Source organism: Perna viridis, chromosome 11 (genome assembly GCF_037379345.1).
Source record: "Perna viridis isolate PV_CMFRI_1.1 ecotype Kerala chromosome 11, ASM3737934v1, whole genome shotgun sequence".
NCBI lineage: Eukaryota > Metazoa > Mollusca > Bivalvia > Mytilida > Mytilidae > Perna > Perna viridis.
In genome coordinates, this window is record NC_142455.1 from 18,386,396 (window position 1) to 18,409,325 (window position 22,930).

At 32.5% G+C, this 22,930-nt stretch overlaps 1 long non-coding RNA gene across 3 annotated transcripts in view; it reads left to right on the plus strand.

Moving 5' to 3' along the window:
- Positions 1 to 22,930, plus strand: part of LOC148603203 (uncharacterized) — a 92,946-nt gene that overhangs the window by 61,347 nt on the left and 8,669 nt on the right. For 2 of the 3 annotated variants that reach the window (XR_015916741.1, XR_015916743.1), the window contains exon 1: positions 20,949 to 22,329. This is a non-coding gene — a long non-coding RNA (uncharacterized LOC148603203). Of the gene's footprint in view, positions 1 to 20,948; positions 22,330 to 22,930 lie in introns of those variants that run through there. The other variant, XR_015916742.1, reaches the window with a different exon arrangement.

Below are 22,930 nucleotides of genomic sequence, written 5' to 3' on the forward strand. Positions count from 1 at the left end.
AAAATATAGCAATAGAATCAATAGTTGAATAACATGGCTATAAGCAAATATTCTTGTATTACAAACTGAAAAAAATCTTTGGAAGATTTTATTATATTTTGGTTGTTGAGACCTCTTAATTGCCACAAGCAAGTTAACAAATTCTAGTCATTTATACATATTACTGTACTTGCTAGGGTCTGTTAGTGGACGCTTACCCTGCCGGTACACCTTGTCAATGATCCTAGTTTTCAAAGGAGTTGTATTTGTACGTGTTATTTTTTTCTTCGTGTCATTTGTTGTGTATGTCTATTTGCCTTGTCTAGTCTTTATCCTTTTGATTACCGTTCGAATTCTGGTTCCCTTGATTTCCCTTTTATTCTTCATTCTCATAATAAAATTTGATTAAACTTAACTGAAATGATAAAATAAAATGTGACTTAAGGTTATATGTTACATGTGTTTCTTTAGACACTGCTAGAATCTTGGTTACCTTTAATATTTCTTCAACTAAACAATAAATGTGACAGTTGTCCTCATGGGAAACGGGTAACCCCGCTGTTTCAAACATTTCAAACAATGAATAAATAATCCGCTGAAGCATATGAATTTCATTATTTCTGGTTGAACTTTATCGCAAAGTACAAAACATTGCTTTGAATGTACCACCAAATCTCTTTCAAAACGTTTAACTCTATACTTACAACTGTCAAAGAGGATCTGCAGTCCTACCACAACGCTTGTTACTCCCGTAGTGGTATTAATTCAACATGGATCCTGAAAAATTTGAAAGATCTTTTGGAGACAATTAATTCAAAACTATTCTCTGAATATAATAGCATTAAAACCTATAATCTTTTAACACCATATACTTCTATTCCCCATACTCAGTAAAAATCCTGATTTAAAAACATTATATATCGTTGTTTTTCCAAAAAAGATGGTACACCTAGATACAAATATATAGTTCTTGGTAGAGATTCCTCATATTTTGTAAGAAATAATTCCAAATCATCTTCCAAATATACAGAGGAAGATGTTTACAAAATGCTGAAATTTTTAATCGACAACATACTTATCGAGTGTTGTTGACGTGTACTTCAACAAACGATCGGCATTCCAATGGGAACAAATTGTGCTCCTATACTTGCTGACCCATTCCTTTACTTTTATGATGCTGACTTTATAGCTGATCTGATCCGAAAGAAAGCATATCGTTTGGCTAGATCTTTTAATTTCAGTTTCCGCTATATAGATGACGTATTATCTTTAAACAATCCTATTTTCGAGGATTTGATACATCGCATCTACCCCAAAGAACTTGAGATAAAGGATACAACCGACACTGTGAAGTCAGCCTCATATCTTCACCTACACTTAGAAATCGATGGTAAAGGAAAACCTTTGAACAAACTTTGCGACAAACATGATGACTTTTCATTCAAAATTGTCAACTTTCCTTTCATCTTTGGCAACATCCCTTCAGCACCTGCGTATGTAGTGTTCATATCACAACTCATACGTTATACGACTTTTTGTATCGCGCTAGAACTCTAACAAATAGGTTTCTGGAACATGGTTATGTTGCTACAAGGTTGAAGTCATCACTTAGACGAAGACTAGACATGGAAAACAGATATACACAACAAAGAACATAAAGTAACTAAAATCATACATACAAAGTAACAAAAGCAAATGAGCAACTCGGAATCCACTAAAAACTGGGAGCATGGACCAGGTACACCGGTAGGGTAAGCGTCCTCTGTTTTTTCTAGAAATACCCGCCGAGTTGCTCATAAAAAGTCAAGTCCGGGGTAGACAAACGAGAAAAGGAAAACTATGACCCGTTGAATAAATCAGTTTTCATGGTGCTGATGGATACCCTATAACGATCCACGAGTTCATAATGACGACCATAAAACTTCCAGAACCCAGTTCCAGAAGCCTATTTGTTAGAGTTCTAGCGCGATACAAAAAGTCTGCGTTGTTTCGGTAAGCTCTGGCATAACGTATGAGTTGTGATATGAACACTCCATACGCAGGTGCTGAAGGGATGTTGCCAAAGATGAAAGGAAAGTTGACAATTATGAATGAAAAGTCATCATGTTTGTCGCAAAGTTTGTTCAAAGTTCACCACTACGGGAGTAACAAGCGTTGTGGTAGGACTGCAGACCCACTTTGACAGTTGCAAGTGTAGAAGTTAAAAGTTTTGAAAGAGGTACATTTTGCAGATCCAGCTATGAAACGTTGTTTGTATGGATTCTTGTGGAATTTAGGAATCCAGTACATAGACGGTAAATCAAAATCATCGTCCTTGGTAGAGAGACCAAAAGAGGATAGCACAGTTTTATGGTGTTCCACAATCTCTTCTTCGGAGAGTGTGGTGGCAGTATAGGTCTTATCACTGCTATTATTTTCTACATCTACCTCTGATAATAAACATTGGATGTAAAACGTTTTGCAGACAAAACCAATGTTGTTTTTGGGCTTTGTTTGCTGATACGACAGGATATTTGTCATGTATAGTAGACAATGTTTTGCTACATCGGGGTCAAAGTCAAAGTGCTATTTAATTATCGATAAATATTTACATTTAGTTTGTTGCTAATCGCTAAGGGAATTGACAGCAATGTCATTTCAGTTTCAAAATACGTGACTCTAAACAACAGAGATATCGATATTGTAAAACATTTGTAAATATCACGGAACTGGCTTAACACATACAAGTTGACATCCGTATCAGAATAAACTATTGAACAAATCTGCGTTAGATGAATGGACTGTTCATCGTGCATTATATATTTGTACATTTTAATGAAGGAAGTTGCAAAACAAAAAAGTTAAACATAGCTTTTTGACAAAAATGCATGAAAGAATTATACATAATTAATCATCTTTATGAAATATGACCAGGGGGAACTTTATATGGTTTAAAGTACAAAATAGCTGAAGCCGGTTTCGGTTAAGATTTCGACAAATTGGGTTCAGAGTGAAGATTCAAATGATTGGTATTGTCCATTGTTATGTTAATTTTTATTGAACTATACTGATTATATTGTAATTATATTGTACGTACGCAGACAATTTTATTTATGCCATTTTATATTAATGTAAAAACTATGGGTCTATAGCTATCCTCATGACCATTAGGAAATAGGAGACTAATTACATTTCATACAATATCAGTAATGAGTCAGATACTGAATTTTAAGTGTAAAGAAAAAATATACATCTTTGGACAAATCATTTTGTCTGAAATCTACCAATATCGTAATTTACCTCTTCCGTATTAATAAGGATCTAAGTCATGATATATTATTACGGAAGTAACAGACACGTTTGTGATAGTTTTGGCCAATGATTTGATCGGACTAAAGTTACAAGTTATTCGAGATAAAGGTTTTCGGTCAAAATGACATTCCTCGTTGTAACAAACATGATTAAAAATGACACCGAATGAAAATGTGTAATTTCATAGATTCCTTTTCGAATCTTAGGTGTAGTTCCTGTTTGTTTTCAAATTCATTCCAACTTATAGTCGTATTGAATATATAACTTAGATGTTGTAGCAAAAAACGTATTTAGGCAGGGGAAAAGGCGGACGTGTACTGTTACGAGTATTGACAAATACAAGTCTCAACAGAGCAAACAACTAGGGAAGTAATACATTTTATTAACACACGTCACACTAAATGTTTGCAAAGCAGGGCACGATAATCCAGACCTACACCTACTAAATGTTGGCCCGCTCTGCTAAGCTTTCTGTACCCCCTCTCACTTCTAATTGTGGATACGCTTCAGATAATATTTCTATTATTACATATCATAACATTGAAAAAATAGATGCAACTTGTATACTGCGTAGATAGAACTACTGTTGTTAATCATAAATTAGATTAATCTTCAGCTGTCCAGATGATGACATATAAATAACCTCATATCTTTATTGTCTTGTTTTCAGCACTTCCAACCCTTGTTTCTTTAACATTGTAATCGTTTTGTATTATTTGCATGATCATTTGAAAATTTCCCGGTTTTGTAATTGATTGTGATTCCCATATCCTAGACCTTGATGTTTCACTGTTAAATTTTTGCATTTTTAGATTTGTTTTTCTAAGCATAATTGGTTTTCATTTAGTCCATATACGTATTATTAATAAGTACTCGTTGCCAAGCATGTATTATTTCTTAATGTTCTTAAGACGTTGGTATACAAGGACGTTGTTTCTAGCCAGTATCAAGTAAGTAAGGTCTTACTCTGAGTTATCGTACAATGAAAATTTTAACTTAAGCTTTTGTATTTGTAGCATGGATTGCATAAAATCCTAATGTGTGATGCAACTAATTTACTTGAGTAGTGCGTTGACCACGCACAATTAAAAAAAACCAAAACCAAGGCTATACCTGATGTAAATTGAAAAATCTACCAAAACCATATTTAAAACCTTCAGAATTAAAGCAAAAAGAGATGTGCACTCTCGCGCCATGTGACAACATGGGGTATTTCATTGATTTTAGATGCGGTTTAGAATATGGTCAATGGATGACAAATGATTTGTCAATGTTTTGCATCAGGAAAAACAAAATAAAATAAGTCAGATTGAAAAACAAAAGAGGTTTTGCAAAATGGCGTTATGCGATAAAATATTAGAGAAAAATTCTAAATTCCAGTGAGCAGTTTCAGAGTACAGGATGATAGGATTAGGTGGACAGACGGTTGAATGGCCGACCTAACTGACAGATAGACAGCATGATCATTTACGCCTCGTCATTTGTGTGGGTATACAAACCAGCTTGGGTGGAGGGACCAAACTTACTATGACCTAATGTGTTTGAAAACTGATGCTAATCATGATATTTAAAAACGAATGATGCCTACCGGTGCTACTGGTTCATGCTCCCAAGTTTTAGTGGAGTCCGGGTTGCTCATTTCATTAGTTTCTTTTAACGTGCTATTTTGGTTTGTTAATATTCTTTGTTGCGTATGTCTGTCATCTCTGTCTATTCTATTCTTGGTGTATATTCAGACGTTCATTGCCAATATATACTATGTAGCAAGGTATCAAACCGTGTTGGAAAAATCATCGTAAGCCCTGACTGGCCCCGCTATTCCATCCACAACATTACGCATATAATACATTGATTAATTGATTGATTGTTGGGGTTTAACGTCCGAGCAGCAATATTTCAGCTATATTCAGACGATGAACATGAAATGGATGATAAAATGAACATGAAATGATGATGAAATGAAAAATGGGATGGGACACAAGGACAGTAGGGTCGACAAATTTTGATTGCCACTAGAAAAAGGGAGGGATGGGTAAGGTCGGACAATTTAGCCTCCTGTGGCGGAGCGCAAAGGTTCCTACTCCTATCAAATACCACAGCAGGGTTCCTTAACGTGCGAGGAACGTGGCATCTTTCCCAACACGGTGCACCACTATGGTTTGCGGTCAGGTTTTCCGTATTATAGCCTGACAACCCCGGCATGTAACATGCCAGGGGTACCCCATTCCACCTCCTGGGGCACACATCCCAGTTGCTCTGTGGGCAGAGCGCCTAGCCCCCGGCTAGGTTTCTGAGCACTATTTAGTCGCCTTTTACGACAAGCTTAGCGCTGCTGCAGGCCTATTCTTTTGACACCCGGACCTGCACGGGGCGCATATAATACAAAAACTTTTCCGAATACGTACAGCAGCCTCTCCACTTTTGATTCATACATTGTTTCATTGGTCCCAATCTGGATTACTTTGCCAGCACAATAGCACCATCTTGGTGTTGATGCCTTCGGAAATAAAATATCCTTGAGTGTTTTTTAGCATACAAATCAAAGTTCATATCATTAATTCACAATTAAGATTATTAAAGATTGTCTGTTTTAAGTGGAAAATTCAAGTTCCAAGATGTTACTCAGATGGTTTGATAATCAACGATTTTACTGAATATTAATGGCGAACAATTAAATATCTATTTTTACAAAAAGTGTATAGAAGAACAACGTCTGCTCCAAAATGCTTAAGGTATTTACATTGGTTGAAAACTCAAGGTTAATCGTAGTCATTTTAGTGTTTACATGTAGCTGCTAAATACGTTTTGATCATTGCATGCATATAGCAAGCAAAATACAATTACATAAATGGCGATAAATGGAATTATTAAAGCTTGTATCTACTGTCGCTTATCCTATCAAGAGGAATCTTAAAAAACTGAAAGCAACGCATTTAACAAAGGCGAATTGAATCTGTTAACTTTGATTTCGGATGAGATAGATTCCATGCTATTGGCATTTTGTATTTTTTTTCAGTATATTCTGACAAGGTTTCAGTATTTTAACCAAATCCTCGAGTCCATTGGCGGAATTGTTGGTATTCCATATTTATTATACTTATAAATTGGAAATTAGCTAGAGACTTTATTCGTTGCTTTAATTAAGATAAAACAAATATATCACATAAATTTACTGCTGTACCAATTTTAAAAAGTAATTAAATGTATAATCCCGTGATAATTTGCACGTAGACAAATAACATAAGCGTGTGCACCTGCACACTTACACACACACACACACACACACACACACGTGCATAAAGAGAGGGAGGGGGAATACGAAAGAGTACTCAAAGGAATCAAGATTTAAGCGGGAATCAAAAGAATGTAAGCCAGGCACGCATACAACAAAATACATAAAATCACAAAATAAATACGCAAAAAAAACTACAAAATTAAATAAGCAACTCGGACTCAACTAAAAAGTGGGAGCATGGATCAGGTGCCCTGGTAGGGTAAGTGTCCAAAAAAACGAATGTACGTTATCTTTACCAATTCGTCATATATATATTATCATATTTATATAATCATGCTTCTCAAAGATCAATGTTGTAATCTTTTTAACTTAATTTCACATCTTCTGAACCATTTCATAAAAAAGACTTTTTTTTACTTAAAAATCAATTATATTGATCGAAATAAAGAATTCAGTTACTTGTTGAGACTATAAAATGAAATATTCTACTCCTTGAAATCATCATCAATTCTTGTAATTTTGGGCTGCAAATAGTTAATGTCAAGAAAATTAGGAAATAAACTATGACTTAACTAATAAAATATAAATTTTGATTAAATTAAATGTGCACTTAAGGGTTTGAGGCTACAAGTCTGACTTTTTACTTCCTAACTTTGTTTACATTTTGTAATCAATTGAGCTTAGTCAACTTGTAAATCCAAAAACAACGTTTCAGTTATGTATTTCAACTATTTGTTCAATCTAAAACATTTCTTTGATATGAATTCAAGTTTGTGGTATTCAACCGGTTATGGGACTAACTATTTGACTTTAAAGTGAAATGAATTTAAAGTGAAAATGTGTTTTGGCTACTTCGAAGCTTTCAGAATGATGCCAAACAACGTAGTCCTTATAACCCCAAATCTTTCTGTTAATTGGTCCATTGCATCGGCAGGAGCTTCGCCGACATTAAATTGGTATTGCGCATGATAAATTCCAGGACAGCAAAGGTAACATTTTAGGAATGTATGAAAATAAAAAATCGGAAAGAATTTGTTATTCGATCTGTGACGATGATTGCATTTGCATTTAATGGCATCGTTTATTTCATATATGTTCACATCCAGTTAGCTTCATTGCACATAATAATAAATATGCTGATAGAGTTATAGACTTCATCACTTTTCTCATAAAACATAATTTTCTGCCCAATTAATACCATAAAAATAAAATTTCTTTTTAGAGTTTGGTTGGTACTTAACTTTAAAACAGACAATAATAATTAAAATCAGTTGTATAATGTTTAAGTCGACTTTTATTTGCAAGGGCAAAATATTTTAAATTACTTACTGCAAGTCATTGCTCAATCTTAACTTTCAAACTTTCTTGTAAACAAATCTTCGTTAGCCATTGGCTAAAACAAAGATTGATTTTTGTAAAAGAAATACCTACATATTTGTAAAAAAAAGTCCTAGATCGATCTGTCAAATGGAATGTACATAATTATAATTACAAATATGACATTAAAACTTAGCTGAACAAAAATCTTCATACTTTCCGTTTTATTTTTGCAAAGACAAAAGGAACACATACGCAGACTAAGGAAACTTTGTTGTCGTATTATTCTATCTTTCTACCATCATTGCTACATTGAAAAATTAACAGAAAAAATGTTTTGTTCTTATATTGTTTACCTGAGAATATACGATCCATAGTACTTGCATATTGCTGCAGGCGGCGCTACTACACATTTTCATTTTTTACAACTATAAAGTTCTTTCAAAGTAAATAACGTTAACTTATACCGTCCGTACGTGACCCGACAGTGTAGTCAAGGATGTTAAAAACTCCTTACTCTTAGCGCTTACAGAGCTACGATTCAAACGTAACCGCTTAACATAGTCCGGTAGACGCAAATATAGTTTAGAGTCGGATCGCAAAAAGAGAAAAAGAAAAAAAAAGAACAGTTTCATTCGCCCCATGCATAGTTGAGATTTTCTATATACAACAACAAAAGGTTGTGCTCTTCATGATGAAAGTAACCATTGATGCCAAAGCCGTCAGTAATGTGCAAAAAGACAAAGATAACCGACAATTATTTTAACGTTGATCTATTTCCCTACAAATACAAAAGTTGCGACTATTACTTCGTGTAAGGAATCCAGCGGATTAAACAATAGTTGGGGTTAAATTTCATGTTAATGATATGTTGCCTATAGATCATCCTTGCTGGTCCTTCTTAAAATTATAGTAAAAGGTATACATGCAAAACTAATAACAAGTGTCGAGACAAATCGTTTTAATTTTATTCCAATCCGATGACGCAAAAAAATAAAATTAGATAACAGCAGAAAAATATACATTTCAATCTCGACCGAAAATGCAGTTCATCGATGTTTTCAAAATCCTGTCACGAAATGTTTGATCTCTGTACCAGTTCGACATTTTCTATAGCATTTGATAAAATGATTTTTTTCTGTTTTAAGAGTCAGAAATCCTTCGTTAACATTAAACGTGGTGCTTTTCTGATATCAAAAATACAAAACGATATTTTATTATAAAACCCCATGTCAATTATCAAAAAGTAATATCAAAACAGTCAAAATAAACCAACACCGGGATAATTAAAAAATGTATACTAGTATATGATTCTTACATAAGCTAGACATTCCTAAAATACATATTGATTATATATCTAGCTAAACCTGCCCTAAGTAGGTTTTTTTAAGAATGCTTGTTCAAAACAGTTATCAAACGAAACATTTTTGTAATATTTTGTCTGAAAATGTTATATATGCAGGTAAGCAAGCAATCTGTCAATTACGACAGTTCCTTCTCTTCATTTCATGCTGGCATTAATGTTCACGATAATGGTATTCTTGACGTTAAGCGTTTGGATGATTTAGATATAACAGATTTTTGAATCTTTAGAAAATCACATTTCCTTGGAAATGATCATGTCAATGTATATATTTCACACTTTGTCGAACCGTAGCTTAGTGGCAGAAGTGAAACCACTTTAGGACTTGATATACTGAAGGGACACGGACAGAATATCAACAAGACAGAAACATAACGTGGTATGCTTCCATGATCCCGTCATAATTTTAAGGTTGCCAGTAGGACACGCACTATCTGTCTTTTTAGAATTATCCATAAATGAAACACGAACTAAAAAGTATAATTAAAATGCGTACCTGAACATACAACCACACAGTTTTCACCATGTTAAGATGGACATTCCTGCAATAAAAAGCCTACATATCAGGAATTTAGTATCTTACGAAACATCACTGACACATGAAAGCTCTCGAATGAATGATAATTCAAGATACTTAAACTCTATAAACAGAAGTAAAAGACATTTTACTGAGGATATATTAAATCATATGATATGAACTGTCTTCACGATTGTCGTAGAGTTATGCCTTTAGGGGTTTAAGAAGAATGATAAAGACAAAAAAAAAAACGTCATTGCAGTATACAAGGTACATTTTCTATGCATTTTATTTTTGTCCATGGCGTTATTTATTGGGTGTCAACTTTACCTGGATTAACGTGTATATAAAACTAAGTTGCATAACAAAGAGTATATATATACATAAAAACTATGTAATGATTACAAATTGAATGCAAGATAAATTCTTTATTGAGGCTCCATCACTGTTTAGGCTGTTGTTGTAAATAAAATATATATACAAAAAGCAATGACATTTGTATGCAACTATTCAAAAAATCAAATGATTTATTTGTCCATAACAACAGCTGTTTAGTTTCATACAGCTTGTAATGTGTTCAATTACTATGACCTTAAGTTTTTTTCTTGTGTGACCAATGAAGCACTGTCTTTTAGTACAAACTGTTGTAACAATACATTATGTATAAATCTCTTGTAATAATCGGGACAATCGTAAATACATATCATAAACTTGCCAATCTTACAAAATAATTTCACTCAAAATATGTTCTTTATTTGAAACACCCACTATTTGACCTCTGCGACACAGGGTATATTTCATTTCAATGTTACACTGCTGGCTAACATTATGATAGAAATGACCATGTACAGTCAAAATATAACTGAGGAAAACAAATGTCTACGAAAACGCTAATTTGTTTTACTAAGTCATATGTTTACCCTATATACACTAACAATGTTCATTAAAAGCACTATTTGTCAAACTCAACACACAAATGCACTGTAGTATGCAGTTTATATTTTTTTAGCTGAGTAGCACTCCAAATATCTAACACACCGCTTTTGTGCGTTGAGGTTACACATTTTGTCTACATTAACACAAGAAGTGTTGATGTAGATATTTGTTGTCTAACTCAACCCAAAAATCGTTGATATAGACATTTACTGACTAAGTCAACCACAAAAGTATCGATATGGCCCAAAAATGAGACATACTGTGTTTGTATCATTCAAAAAACAAACGTGGATGGATATATCAATTATTATCTTAAATCTTTTGCTGTTTCGAAAAATTATGTTGTTTTGGTAACAAATCCACAATTTTTGTTTTCTATAACATCACAGAATGGCAAAGTGTGCTACACAAAAAAAGCAGATGATGTATTGTCCATTGACACTCCTTCTTTTGGTACATGGTTACTGTCAGTATATTCATCAAAGCTCGAGATAAAGGAAACTACAGAAACAGCTTGTTCTGCATCTGCTTTTGTATATACATCTCGAATTGATAACAGTTGTCATCTTAGCACTGCGATTTATGATAAAAGAGACGACTTTAATTTTAATATCATAAATTTTCCTTACTTGTGCAGCAATATCTCTTCATCTCCTGCATATGGTGTTTATATTAACTTTAACGCCATAAATATCTGCGTAACAGACTCCTGAATCAGGGATATGAAAAAATGTGTCTCAAAATGTTTCTTACCAAAGTCTTTTTGGATATCAGTCCTTGGTTGAAAAACACTCAATTTCTTCTAAAACAATGAGTAATGATTGTTTTTATTTTTTTATCATTATATTTTGCCGGTTTTATTTTGGACTTGACCTGATTTTGAATTAGATTAGTGTTCGGTAGTTTGGTTGTTGCTCTTCTTTCCAAAATATTATAGAAATGTCTTCAACCTTGATTCCGCTTCTACAAACAGTCACATTTCATTGTCATTTTTTTAATTACCGTATACCGCGTGTCACTGACTGGTTCTTACAGAGACTTGTACTTCAACATAAAGTGAAATTTGATCAAGCATAAAGAAATATCAAACTTGTGCATATAGTCCCATCTAACTACAATAAAAAATGAATGTTTAGATAAAGTTGATGAAATGATGAAATTATTATAATATAATCTGTTAGGTGTGTTAAATTGTGTGATATTATTTCCATAGTGACCAAATTTTTAAAGGAGGAGGGTTGTGATTACATCAAAGTACTTAAAGCCTCCTGCATGTCTTGCGCATGTTCCAAGTCAGGAATTTCTGGCCTCTGTATGCATTATTTCGTTTTTACCTTTAATTTATTTTTATGTTACTTGAGAATATATGGTAACTCGTTCGCTGTACCTGTGTATAATGATGTTTTGGGCCAGCTGCAGTCTGTCCTGTGGTGTGATGGTTTCCACGTCCTTAACTGAAGACCCATGGGTGATGTTAGGCTGATATTTTCCTCCTGTTGGGATGTTTTCTCTTTTACATATATGCTATACCTACTTAGTTATATTTGAAAAGAAAAATATGTAACGGGCATTTAAGTAACCGGAATCATACATCTTTTAAGCTGAACATCATTATCATGCAATCTTCCTTTACTTATTGAAACAATATATTTTTATCAAATGCGCTTTTGTCATAAATATTCAGAAATATGCTAATATATTGTAGCTATCACAGAGGAATATCATTTTGAAATTGAGTAATGAAATGCCATATTTTTCACCAAATTACTAGTAGTATATTGGTCAAAATTGTCAAACGACATTAATTCAATCACAGATGTATTGGTATTTCGTGGTTTTATTTATAACACAAACTACAATGGCTAAATATAGTATAAGCAAATACTCGTTTTTAGACATGATCAATGTTTCTGTCTGAGTCTGTTGATTTATATTATCATCACTATCTATTGCCTTTAGCACTAAAATCAGGCAATTTAAAATGTGACTGATGATAAAATAGGTTCCAATATTAAACTCTGATATGAGAAGCATTTTGTATGTTTTAACAAAAACATTTGATAAGCTATGTTTGTGTTACGTCTTTCACTATTTGGCATCTGTTCGTTAGGCCATAAAAATAAAAAAAAACTTATATCTTCCTGCCATACCTTCAATGTAACTCCATTCAAAGTCTTTGAAATTGATGACGTGAAAATCAATTTCTAATTTTCTCAGACTTAGGTAATTGTTCAAGTTATGTGGCCCTGGGGCATTATCACCTTGTAAATGTCCTCAAAAACCGTAGGAAAGTCTCGATAAATTTCCCCATTTTCCCTTCATTCCTATTTGTGGAAAGCTGTCGTTAAATCTATTTGTCCATTGGTGGAGCTTATGCAGATTTTTCATTTCGTAATCTATCTGTTTTTGTATAAATTGTGGCTATAATGCCGATATTCTGGATAATTCTCCGTACTCTACGCCAGAATTATTTAAACACGATTATTTTTCCCATGGATTAAGTTCATCATATCGTGAGTTCTACGTTTGTCCCTATGGTTTTGTTTGATTGTCTCTTTCAAGAAAAACCAAATGGCCCCATCTATCATATATCTTCCTCCTTCATATTTATTCATGGTGCGCGTCTGACAAGAGGCGGGGACGGTTTACCCTTTCATACTACCTGCGATACTTCTTTGTTATTCATAATGTTCATGGTGCTCGATTCTGCATGAATATCTTAGATCATTTAGTCTTCGTATGTTGACCTTGATATATTACCAGCTTAGAATTTTGTTCAAAGTACATATTGTTTTGTAAATGATTGAAAATCCATTACTTTCGTGATTATTATGCTCTTGAATTCACTTAATAACCCACTTTTTACATCACATACTTTTAGAGTATTCCTTATGCTTTACCTGAAAACGTTTTTAAAAAAATATCTGTGAAAAGATTAAAATAAAGAATAAATTGACGGAATGAGAATATGTTTTATTCCATGTACTAGTATTTATGAATTAATAGTAATAAAAGGAACTGTGTTATGATTGACATACTTAAAGTAGCATTTTGATACTTATCAATTTCCTTTCGGGAGACAAAAATACTTTTTGGGTCGTTTGAGTGCACCATTTTACTATGACTACATATTCCCGGGTTGTATGTTTTTGTTTTCATAGTATAGTAAGATTTGAACAGATCGAATGCTGGTTAAACGATGTATGTTTTCTTTCACATCAAAATTTTGGTACAGGGAGGGCTATACCTATGTGGCACCATAGCCTATATAGACAAAAATTATCGTTATGGGTTTTTTTCTTTACCGCGAATCACTTGATTATGTGCAGTGTCTGGATTTTTTATAGAGAGTGATACCCAAAACTTTACAAAAAATAACTTATTTAACAAAATTTTGACTTTATGTTCACAAAAAAGGAGATGCACTATACATCACGACAATCCACTCTGAATATTGCACCTAATCACTTCCAGGCAACAGTATCTTGAATATAAAGGCATTTAGATCAGTATTTAATTTAATATGGCAACCCTATACTATCGTCCCCCTTGCAATGTTTTACTTCATTTAATATAAAAATCTCTATAACTACTAAAAGATACAGCGAAATGACATTTCTTCCCTTTTTTACTTAGTAATTTGGAAAATTCGGAACGTCCAACTCTGATATTAAAAACAAATTTTAATTGATAAATCTTCTTCATGACTTTTATAGTAAAAATGGACAAAGGTACAATTAGCACAGATGGAAATAACTCAAACAGCCAAAACATTTCACGACATTGTAAGAAATAATTCATTGAGGATTTGACTTTCTTCTTATTTCCAGGAAGCCCTTGTCCTTATATGCGATTATTTAATAGCAAGCGTTAGTGATAGAAAAAAAGACGGATTTGAAGGCCAGCCATTTTGTAAATGAGTGTAACACCATACACATGATGAATTATTTCAATTCTAAAAGACAAAAAAGACTATTTTGTATCTACTTTGCCGAGATATAGATGTTTGATTAATAGATTGACGTATTCAAATCTTAACGATTTTATAATGTTCTCATTAGTGGCACTTTTAATTGAACGTTTGACGCGCGCCTCGGTTCCATTTCACTTCACCTGCACCTGACAAATACATGATGAAATCTAAATTAAAAAATTACAGAGACCGAACAAAATAAACTAGTTTATGAATTATAGTATAAACCGGATGCACGTCTTGTTCATGGCACAAGACTGTTTTAATGAAATTAAAATGAATTTCAATATATTAAAATAAACAACAACATCTCAAATGAAATATTGTCTTCAAAAGGCTAAGATACTGGAGTTGGTGTCTTTTTGGGTTTTTTTTAACACGATTATTATAAAGTACATATCCCCATATTTTTTTTCATTTTGTTTAAAAGCAAAATAAAGACCTTAAAAATGTGAAGCAAGTTACATGTAATAAATAATTCTTATAAAATTAATCCAAATTCATTTATTTACAAAACTTACAAATTTCATTTAATGGTGTGCTATAGACACAGCATAGGTGTTGAAAAGACTTGTACTATATTTATTGATTGCTGTCTAATCCTTAAATCTAGAAGCACTTTGTAATATTTACCAAGGTTGAAATGCGTCTGATATAAGACACTTTTAGTGCTCTTAATGTCTTTTCATGATAAGAACAAATAAATATCCTTTTACGTGCTACTAAAACATGAAACTATGCTTTAATTTTCTCATTTCATGGAAAGTCATGATATTTTTTTAGCTATACTTTCAGTGCATTAGAGATTTGGGGGGTGAAGTAATAACTTCAGTAATAAATTCCTAATTTCCCTGAGTTGATTCTACATTGAAATGTTAAAAGAATAAAAGAAGTACAAAAGCATAAACACGATATTCCAATTTATATTTAGTTAGTTTGCGCTTTTGAATATCGATAATCGCTCTTACGTTCCCATTGTATATGTGTGTGCGCCTCTTCCCTTATTCCTTTAACTTCTTGCTCGAACATTGTAAGAAAAAGTTATTTGGCACTATGCAGACTCATATTCAAATGTCCAAGAAATAAATATTATACTTTTTTATTCAGTCAAAAGCAGCATAAAAATAATCTAAAGATAAAAAGAACCTATTTTTTTTAAATCCCTGATGTGAAACTAAGCATTTTAGACCGACCGACATTTAACTGGATTTCTTACAAATGCAGCTGTATCCAATCAATGATATAGTACCGAAAAGGTGAAAATTATCAACGCTAATCCACTTAAAGTTTCATGACTTGATGCAATTAACTGGATATCAACCTCTTACTTGAAAATTGATTTGGATTGTGATCCATTGTGGGAAAAATCATTTTGTATCTTTCTCATGAAAAACTCAAGCCGCGTAACACTTTATTGTGACAAACCAAAAATTTCTTTTTCTCATATCTTCTTTTTATATAATTTTGATATCTCATTATAGTAATCAATAGTACAATGCCTCTTATTTCTGAAATCTCCATAATGACTTGTAATATGTATGATTGGTATTTTTGTATTTGACAACACACTTGTCCGATGCTTTTGCTGATGGACCAAAGTTCCGCGGCGATATTTACCAAACCAGTAGTCAGGCTTGTCTGATTCCGAATTATATCAGATTTTATTTATCATGCTTATCAAAATTTACAGTATTGCAAATTTCAAAATATCTTAAAAACTGAGAATTTCTTCCTTGTATTGCAAATAGTGGAACATCTTGGTGGTGGATTTGGCTTTCTATTTCGATAGTGTTGGTATTTGTATACTTTTTATTTACAATAAATATTTCGATTTAGATTTTCCTATACATTTGACCATAGTGCTAATGATGAGAGGTTACTTATTGAACACCTGTACTGTATATCGAAATTTTCAATATATGTAATTGGTATTTTTGTTTTTCTTAAATGAAATCTGCTAAATTGCTGAAAGAATTGACAGAAACCATTGACACACACATCTGGCCAATGGACTGCAATGCAATGGCGTCCTCTTAATAGTGTGGTAGAGTTGTTGTCAATTTGACGTTGTGTAACATTTGATGTTCATATTTTGCATCGCAATACACATGTAACAATAAACTGGTATCCATATTCAAATCTCTTATATACAGGTTATCATGGGACCTCTATCGGTACGAAAAAATGAAAAATAAATGTAAAAAAATGTAATATTTCTATTCAATAATCTCCACTGAGAACTTCTGTAGCAATCTGTCGTTTTTGCCTAAATGGTGATTTAATTTGTGATAAAAATGGTTTAAAATATTCCTTACAATCTGGACTAAATCTTTGTAATACATTTGGTTTGTTTGGTATTAGCGACAAACAAAGTCGTTCATTTGTTAGATCGATTGCAATAAATAGTAACATTTGTTTTAGCTTCGCTTTTCAGGAAAAGTAAAATGAAGTGATTTGTTCAATGTTTCTAGATTCAAGTCAAATGTTATATCTTATTACCTTTTTGTTTAATGTTCTTGAAATATGAAACATTCAAATATCATTTTTCCAATTGACAATAAACACTACGTTATCTTTTTATGGTTATTTCGTGGTTTTATTTTTAGTACAAAAGCCAATATCTAAATAAAGTAAAATAGCTCATTCTTACGAAGTGATTAATGTGCCTGTCTGCTATGAAGTATGTCAAACTCATCTGATTATGTTAGCTATCTAATGATAAAAAATAACAATGTTTTCAATCTTGAACGATTGGCGGTTTTCTCCAAACTAGGAGAGAAGAGGATACTCGGATATAAAAGAATATAATATCGTTTCAGAAGAGTAAGATAGAGCAATTAAGTGAGAATTAGATGTATCTTTTAAAGTGTAAATTCCTTAAAACTATAGCTAATAACATAATTACCGAACTGATAAAATCTAGGCAGTAGTCAAAAGGAAAGTCCGTTAAACAAACGGGCATATTTGTATATCAATATTTCATCTTGAATTTGATGCACATCCCCAACAAAGTTCAAGACTTATTTTGAAACTCGTGGCTTGATTTAACGTAAAGATAAGAACATTGTAAAATGCAAAAAAATATATACTACTTGTTTACAATTCTATGTTTATGACTTAGAATAAATAGATGCACGCTTGCAATCATAAGGTCTTGAATGTGTATTTTGTGAATAGCCATATTGCATGCATGTGTATACAGCGTCTTCAATGTAATCAAATTACAAACTAATTGTCACAAAAATTAGAGCAGCAAAGTAAACTGTTACATTGTCATTTAGGAGGCAGTGTTGACCGAGCCACTCAATCGTATAAAGTGAGCTTTTACAATAAAGATATTTATAACCACATAATTAAGAAAAGTGATCTTTCGTCCAGTTTATGACCAATGATTACATGAATATTTGTTTTTCGAATTTCGGTATATCACTGTTTTCACATGTTGATAGATAATGTAAACGAATGCGAGAACATTCGGAAAATATTTGGATGTTCTAAATAATGCGGAAACATTTGCGCAAAAGATTGCAGTTGCCAAAAATAATACTGAAATTGAGCACTTTTCGTAGCTAAATATTTTTTAGCAGTAACACTTCGCTTCACTAACTTACTGTTACGTATATATTGGACACATATTTTTCAAGTTAGAAAAGACTTCTATCTGTTTAAATCGCTTTGAACTGATACATTTCTGTTCAATGACACATATTTCAGTTAAAACGTTGACAATTTTCTCACGGTCATGAAATTGCACCTGATTTAACGATAACGCTGAATGCAAGATCAAACACAATTGAATTTTACCTGTTGATTAGGTCCCATGTGTAAAGCCTTCGTCATTTTTGTGTTGATACGCACATGGACCTACTTTTGCATTATTCAAAATAAGCTGTTTTTCAATTGGAGATTTCCAATTCATAAATTTTATTTTCTCAACGTTTCGTAATTGTTGTAGTAGTACATCTACTTGTAAAATTCTCATCAAATCATTCCTATATTTATATTGAGTTGGAAAGTTTTCACAAGTTTTCCGTTTAATTGCTTTTGGGAAATACTTGTTTCTTGTCATATCTTCATTTCTCTCTTAACAATATTATTATTAGAAAATGTCATACAAATGATTGTGATTCATTTTTAAGACTTATTATTGGATCAAGGAGGTTATTTTTTTTCTTCATTAAAATAGTCTTGTGCCATAAACAAGATGTGCATCCGGTTTGTACTATGTTTCATAAACTAGTTTTGTTTGTACGGTCTCCTCTGTATTTTTTTAATTTAGATTTTATCATGTATTTGTCACGTGCAGGTGAAGTGAAATGGCACCGAGGCGCGCGTCAAACGTTCAATTAAAAGTGCCACTAATGAGAATATTATAAAGTAGTGAAGATTAAGAGGAAAAAAATTAAGTGAAGCCGAGCTTTTTTCTTTTTGTTTTGGAAAGCTCATGAACTATTGGATCAAGTCACGCAAATCCTATGTTTCTTGCACTTAAAGATTCCCACGTCGTAATATAAAGTATGCAAGCATAAATCGTTTTGGAGACTGCATTCGTTAGCACGACGATCAAAGTTTAATTATCAGATGGTACATTGTACTAAAAACCAATATTTACCAAAAGACCTGTTTTTGTTGCACTGTATTTCAAGTGACATCTGTACTTTTATCAGACGGTGTCTTATTATTGCTTGAAATGTTCCTAATTAATAGTATCTATTTTATTATATACGTCTGAGTGGATCTTATTTTTATATTCTCGTAAACTTGGATGTATATAGTGATCAGGCTGTATGTTCGTCTGTTTGTTCGAGTGTCCGTCCGTCCTCAAGTTGAATCCGCAACTGACTCCTCTGAAACCGCAGAATGAAACTTTCATCAAATTCTTAATCACATGATGCCATTGGACATGTATCTTCTATTTCCTTTTCATGGGTGACTTTTGAGGTTTCATGTATTTATTTATTAATTTCACAAAAAAAAAAAAAAAAAAAAAAAAAAAAAAACAAGTATCAAATTTGTACAAATCCATTTCAAAGTGCTTTAAAAGATAGAATTTAATGTATCCCCTGTTTAAATTTGGTGTTTCAGTAATTTTTCTTCTTCTATTTATTGTTTTAAACATAAATAATGGTGATACTTTTAAGTAATTTGAAAATACTTCTTTAGACTACTTTTCAAGGAGATTCGCGCTTGGTTTAACGTCGGTGGTTTGATACGTATTTATTAAGGTTTGCACACGAGCAAAAGAAGTGAAATGGAACTTCGAAGACAAAGACTTGGGACTTACTTATTCCAAATTTATAGGAACTGATTCAGTTAAGTGAATGTCAATTTTGTCGTTTTCCCAGTTCGTATTTCATCCGAATTTCAGGGAATACTACTAGACCGGGAAAATAGCCATACTAAACAAATATTATGAAATCACCAAAATGTCACGCATATATGAACAAATTTAAAGTAAATAAACAAACTTGACTTTGCTTAAACCTGGGAGCATGGACAATGTATACCAGTGAGTTGAGTGTCCTCTGCTTTTCTATGGACACAAGCCGAATCGTCACGTCTGGGTTTAAAGAAAGCTATGAAAACTCTGGCAATGTGAACAAATCAGTTCTCTTGCCGATTGATAAACTATAACGATCCACGAGCTCATGATGACAACCAAGAAACTTAAAATGTAGTAGTGGTTATACCTGAACCAACATAATCCTGAACGATTCAATGCTTTTGTTCAGTCCTGCTGATTTTGTACAAATGATTTCGTCTTCATTTTTGTGTGGTTTCAGTGGAAATTTATCTGAATATTCTTTTTGACATTAACGAAAAAAGATACTCCCATGCCACATGTTTCTTAGTGGTTGTCTAAATAACGGAAGTAAAGTTTCTTACAATTTCATAAGGACCACCATTAAAAATATACAAAAAGACACATGTTTCTGACTAACGAATTAATTTATGAAATACATGTAAATGAAACATCATATGGCAATTATATATTTTAATAGGATCGCATACATGTACATGAAAAGAGTATGGTTTTCATACGATGTTCGAAAACATGATATAAATGCACATATACTTACTATACTATACTATACTATACTATACTAGTGCTAAACACATGTTTAAACATATTTTAAAACATATGAAACCATATGTTGCAATTTTACCTGTGCATAAGATTTTTTCACATCTGTAATTTAACTATCGATATTGGAGCATTCCTTTGATCGCCGCAATATGGTTGGTGACGCTGTATTTCTCTTTTAGTTCTTTTGTTTGTTTGTTTGTATATTGGTTTGGTACTGGTTTGTTTGTTTTTACGTCTTGAAATGAAAAAGTAAAAATATCAATGTATTACAGCGATGTTACTTTGAAGTAATAAGATTATCATACTATACCTACATTAGTGAGAACAAGAAGGACTCTTGACAAAAACAAACGTTTTTAGGGGCGGATCCGGAATTTTAGATTATTGGGGGCGCACATTTTAATTTTTTAGGTTAAATTTTGGAAATATTCTCATAGAGTGGGTGGAATGTAAATACCTTTTGTGGTAAAATTAACGAGAAATTAAAGGTTCAACTTAAAACCGCCTTAATCTACCCTTGACAACCCATGCTTTGCAAATTTTATGGAGCGGGCGCAAGCCCGCCACGCCCCCGCCTAAATCCGCACCTGGTTTAATTACTAAAATTTAAAGGATATAGGGGATACGTGTAGCAAGATTCAGAGTTAAATCCGTGTTTAAAAGTTAATCCAATCTCTAATCTTCGTTGTCGTTTGGGATTGATACATTTGCAAAGGTTTCACTGTTATTATTATTACAATTGCTTTTCGTGTGATAACTTGAATATTAGTTAGTAGATCTCGATAAAACTTGACAACAAGGTTTCATATGACAAAACAATGTTGGGTTAAGTATGGAATTTTTGATAATGTTTCCAACTACTTATAAAACGGACCACAAACTGACAAAAACATGCCTTGTTATTCAATTCTACCGCTTAACTTAATTTTTAATAGATCTACAACAAACGAAAGGCTCTCATTCTATTTTAAAATTTACTATTGCTTATTGATAAAACTGTATAGTAGAACTTAGATATAAGTGTTTGTGTAATATAATATTGTACCATAAGGATTGTAAAGTACAAAAAGTCAGGGAGCGATTAACATTGTACCTGCTGTGACCGGGTGGAAGTGGTCGTAAGTGCTTGAGCCAAAAATGGCCTTAAAATGTCGATAGGGTAGCAGGAAACTGACATACTATTTTTCTGGCCTAACCGCAGAGTTAGTTTTGTATGTCTGCTTTGAACAGAAATATCAAGTTTGTAGACTTAACTTTCAACATTGTATATACATGCTATATGTCAACAGAAAATTCATATTATTTGTATGTATTAGCTTTAAAATAGTATGAAACCTTGAAATCTGTCATCCAAAATATTTCTGTGTATTTCAATTTGTCATGATGTAAAAATGTGTTGCTTTATATATTGAAACACTGATCTGTTGTGTATAAATGCAATTAATGATATAAGGGATAATTATAAAGAATTATTTCCAAGTCTTAAACTATACAAAAATATGAGAGTTCAGATTATAAAAATGTCCAAATACATGTATATATTCCTTGATCTATTTTCATAGGGTGATACTACGAAGGAATGAGAGTCCGAAAAGATTTGTCTGGTATCCTAGCAATTGCTGTAGTAAAGGTATGACATTCTACAAAACAAAAGTCGTCCTAGTTTAATATGATTTTGATCTTAAACATTGAAATGAGAGCCTTAATAGTTATAAAATAATCAATTTCGATTGATTATTTCTTATGTATTATTGTAAATTGCAAATTTGTATAGACCTTTCTAAATTTGTATTTTCAGCTGAGCCTAGTGAAACATTTTATTTTGACTGAAGACTTAAATCGGTTCATATAATAATTACATAGTCGAGTTTCCAATAACAGTCATAAAAGTACAAACAAATAGGCCATATTCAATTAGGCCCGAAAACTTTGGTTATTCCATATACTAACATACTGCAGCGTTGGTGAAAAAAACTATAGCATTTTACACAAAGGTCTTTTAACTACTGTAGACAACCCGGATCGTCTACATTATTTCTGCCAAAATTGTTCATAAGTAAAACAAATCCACTAAGTCCATGGTGCACGCGTACGCTCTTGCAACGAAAGAGAAGCTCATTTCCCCTATCTCCAACTCAGCTTAGTAAGGAAATTGATCGGCAGTAAATCTTGTGAATTACTGGAGTAGACGTATGCCATTCAAAATAAATCTCATTAGCTAGACGAAAAGT